Source organism: Arvicola amphibius, chromosome 13 (assembly GCF_903992535.2).
Source record: "Arvicola amphibius chromosome 13, mArvAmp1.2, whole genome shotgun sequence".
In the NCBI taxonomy this organism is placed as follows: domain Eukaryota; kingdom Metazoa; phylum Chordata; class Mammalia; order Rodentia; family Cricetidae; genus Arvicola; species Arvicola amphibius.
Window position 1 is genome coordinate 58,141,446 of NC_052059.1, and position 4,626 is coordinate 58,146,071.

Below are 4,626 nucleotides of genomic sequence, written 5' to 3' on the forward strand. Positions count from 1 at the left end.
GTTGGCTTCCTGGGCTCACCCGTGGCCAAGTCTGAGCAGCTCTGCCCCTTGGCGGTGAATGATGATAGGCGGCAGCTCCTCTGCGGAGGCTGGGGAGAGGTCGAGGCTCAGCGGTGTTGAAGGAGCCCAGAAGCTTAACAGGGGCCTCCTTGACTCCCCCAGCAACAGCCCCGCCCACCCACGCAAGCTGCTGTGGACCTTGAGTAGACAGCTCAGCCCCCCAGTGAACGCCCCTTCTGGGGGCGGGGCTTCTGAGGAGCTGTTGACAGTTGATCTCTTCAGGGAAAGAGAGTTAGTTTAAGAATTGGAACCCCGGGGTTGGAGAGATGGCTCAGAGGTTAAGAGCTTTCCCTGCTCTTCCAAAGGTCCTGACTTCAATTCCCAGCAACCACATGGTGGCTCAAAACCATCTGTAGTGGGATCTGGTGCCCTCTTCTGGCCTGTAGACATACACACAGACAGAATATTGTATACATAATATATATACATATATGTATGTATGTATATATATATACATATACATACATATATATATATATATATATATATATATATATATATATATATATATAAAGAAAACAAGAATTGGAACCCCTTTAATCAACCATGTCTCGGGGAGGCACAACTTCCAACTTCTGTCCATATACTGGCATCAGAAATTGAACACAGTGAAAAAAATTTATGTGTGTATTTATATATACATACATGCACATATCTCATATGTATTAGAATATACATACACACATATATACATACATATATATGTATACAGATACATATATGTACATATATTCATACACATGTATATATGTATATACATGTGTATGTATATCTATATATTTGTATGTATGTATGTATGTATAGCAAAAAGAAGTAGAGGTTGAGAGGGATGGTGTGGGTGACTGTGTCCAAAATATATTATATAAATTTACAAAATTTTCAGAGAATAATATGAACACTTCTCCCTTTAAGTCCTAGGACTACAGTATTGAACCTGTGCAAATCTTGTGTTTGCTGCCACAGTCTACATGAGTTCATATGTACATCAGTCCTTCTGTGCCTGAAAGTCACTGTTTCCTTGGAGTCATGCATCACCTCCGGCTCTTACAGGTTTTGTGCCTTCTCTCCTCATACCTCCCTGAGCCTTGTGGGGGGGGGGGTTCACTCAAAACATCCTATTTAGGACTCAAAGCTCCAATGTCTGTCACTTTCTACACATTGTGCACTTGGGGGTTTCCCATCTACTAGAAGAAGAAGCTTCTCTGATGTGGATTGGTCAAGGCACTGATCTATGGGTATAGCCAGCTGCCATTAAGAGACATTTTATGGATATGTTCCTTTATTAGAATAATAGTAGGCATCCCCTAAGACCATGAGATATAAGTTTGAGGTTCTTAGCCACTTTGCAGTGTAGGTATGAGTTTCATCTCAGGGAATCACAAAGTTATTCATTGCTCCCATAAAATTTGTGCAACTATTAAGCTAGTGTGTCATACAGGCATGTCACTGCTGTAAGTCATAGGTCTGTAGCTTGGTAATGTTGGTGATTACCTTTCTCTTATGGTATCAATCAGAGTACCTTCTAGAACCAAAACAGCTGATCAATAAATGTGAAGATTCTAAGTAGACACTAGCTCAGCTCTTCATATTTGGTGAGAGAAGTAAATATTACCTTCAGTAATAGAGCCTAACTATCAGTTTATGGAAAGTGATCAGTAGCATTGGAAATAACCTGTGATGTTTGAGGGTTTCCATGGGGCCTCTTTGGCCAACAGCTTAACAAGGTATCACCTATTCCGGGCACTGGAGGTTTTACTTGGTGGCATAGATGTCCTGCTGTCTCTGCTGTAATTTGTAACTCCATTTAGATTCCTTTCAAGCACGTATGTGATTTAGGAATCTTCTACAGTAGTAGGTTTCCACGTTGGTTTCTCAAACATCCTTTAGTATTAGTTATCCTTTCCCATAGTTCTACCTTTACCCGTTTCTCTCCTCTCCTCCCATTTTAATTCTCCTAGTATCCCTGTATCTCCATAACATGTTCGATCCCTTCTTTCTTGGGGGAGTCTCTCCTTCCCCCAGTCCTTTACTTGGTATCCAAACTCTGCGGTAATTTGGAAAATAGCACATATATAGAAAGCTTAAAAGCTAACATCTACATATGAAAGAAATCTTACAATGTCTTTTAGGATCTATGTTACCTCAGCTGAGATGATGTTTTCTAATTTTATCCATTTACCTGAGAATTTTATGATTTTTAATAGCTGAATAATATTCCATTGCCCAACTGTATCACATTTTTATTATCCATTCATCAGTTGGTGGACATCTAGGTTGCTTCCAGTTTCCATGTATATGAATCAGCAAGTAATTGGGTATATATCTAAAAATAGTTTAGCTAAGTCAAGGTAGATTTTTAGCTTCCTGGGAAACCAACACACTGATTTTCATAGTGGCTAGAGAACATTGTACTCCCATCAGCAATGAATAAGTGTTACTTTTTCCCTACATCATTGAAAGCACATGCTTTATTTTATTGATCTTAGCCATTTGGACTGGTATAAGATGAAATTTCAAAGTACTTTTAATTTGCATTTCCCTGGTGACTAAGGATGTTGAAGATGTCTTTAAAGGTTTCTCAGCCATTTTTGTTTCACATTTTTTTTTCACAGAACTAAGTTCTGTGCTTAGTTCCCTGTCCCACTTTTGAATTGGATTATTTGGTTTTTTGATTTTCAGTTTTATATTTGTATATTTTAGATATTAACCATCTACCAGATGTCTAATTGGAAAAGAGATTTTCTCATTTTGTTGGCTGCTGCCTTGCCCATATGATAGTGTCCTTCATTATATAGAAGTTTCTCTGCTTCATGCAGTCCCATTTATAAATAATTGGTCTTAATGCCTCTGCTATCAGTGTCCTGTTCAGAAAGTCTTCCTCTGTGCCAATGAGTTCAAGACTATTTCCCTAATGTCTCTTCTATTAGATTCAGGATATCAGATCTTATATTGAGGTCCTTGATCCATTTGTAGTTTTCTGCCAAGTGGTTGATAGGCATCAATTTTCATTCTTCTACAAGCACCCATCCATTAGTTAAAGTTACTGTCTTTTCTTGAGTGTATGCTACATATTAAACACAAATCTCCATCAAAATTCTAATACAATTCTTCAAAGAAGTTGAAATAAAAATCTCCAACTTTGTATGAAAATACAAAATATTCAGAATATATACAACAATATTGATTTATTGTTTTTATTAAGAATTGCTATTGACAGAATAACCATTTTAACATTAATTCTACTGATCCACAAGCATGAAAGATTGTTCCATCTTCTGATTTCCTCTTTAATTTATCCCTTAAATGCCAGTTTTTATTATGCACGTGTTAACTTTCCTAGTTAGAGTTCTCTCAAATTCTTCTCCTTTGTCTTAGTTAATTTGAATAAGTCTTTGTAATTCTTCAATCAAATAGATTTTCTTCAGGCTCCAAGAACCACTCTGTTTATTGTATATTTTTTATAATTTTATTTGTTTCTAGTTCAGTGATTTAAGCCCTGAGTTTACTTCTTTTCATTTATTCCTATTGTGTATTAATTTTTCTTTTTCTAGAGATTTCAGATGTGCTGCTAAGTTACAAACATGATAACTCTCCTTTTTTTCAAGTAGGCACTTAGTTCTTTGAACTTGCCTCTTAGAACTTCTTTCATTGTGAACCATAGGTTTGAATAGGGTGTGTGTTCATTTTCATTGAATTCAAAAAATGTTTTAGTGTTCAGTTGATTTTGGTTTTGACCCATTTTTCATTCTATTCATTTATTTATTAAAAATTTCCACCTCCTCCCCTCCTCCCATTTTCCTCCCCCTTCCCTCACTCCTCCTCCCTCTCCAGTTCTAAGAACAGTCAGTGTTCCCAGCCCTATGGGAAGTCCAAGGTCCTCCCCACCTCCATCCAGGTCTAGGAAGGTGAGCATCCAAACAGACTAGGCTCCCACAAAGACAGTCCATGCAGTAAAATCAAAACCCAGTGCCATTGTCCTTGGCTTCTCAGTCAGCCCTCATTGTCAGCCACATTCAGAGAGTCCGGTTTGATCACATGCTTGTTCAGTCCCAGTCCAGCTGGCCTTGGTAAGCTCCCATTAGATCATTCCCACCATCTCCATGGGTGGACGCACCCCTCGTGGTCTTGACTTCCTTACTCATGTTCTCCCTCCTTCTGCTCTTCATTTGTACCTTGGGAGCTCAGTCCAGTGCTTCATTGTGGGTCTCTGTCTCTATTTCCATCCATCACCAGATGAAGGTTCTATGGTGATATGCAAGATCTTTACCGAGTTTTTCAGTTTTCATGACTTTGTATAGCTTATGCTGTTGTTGATAGTCAATTAAATCAGTGGTGGTCAAATAGAATACAAGATGTTGTTTCACTTTTTAATATGGGCTGACCTATAATGTATCTGAATATGCTATGAATTTAGAAAAGAGCTCCACGAGATTCTGAGAATAAAATATATTCTTCAGTGTTTGGGTGAAATAATCTGTAGACATCTGCTAGTTCCATTTGATTTATGGCGTTATTTAACTCCAGAATTCCCCAGTTTAGATTTTGTCCATGCTGTCTGGAACTAGC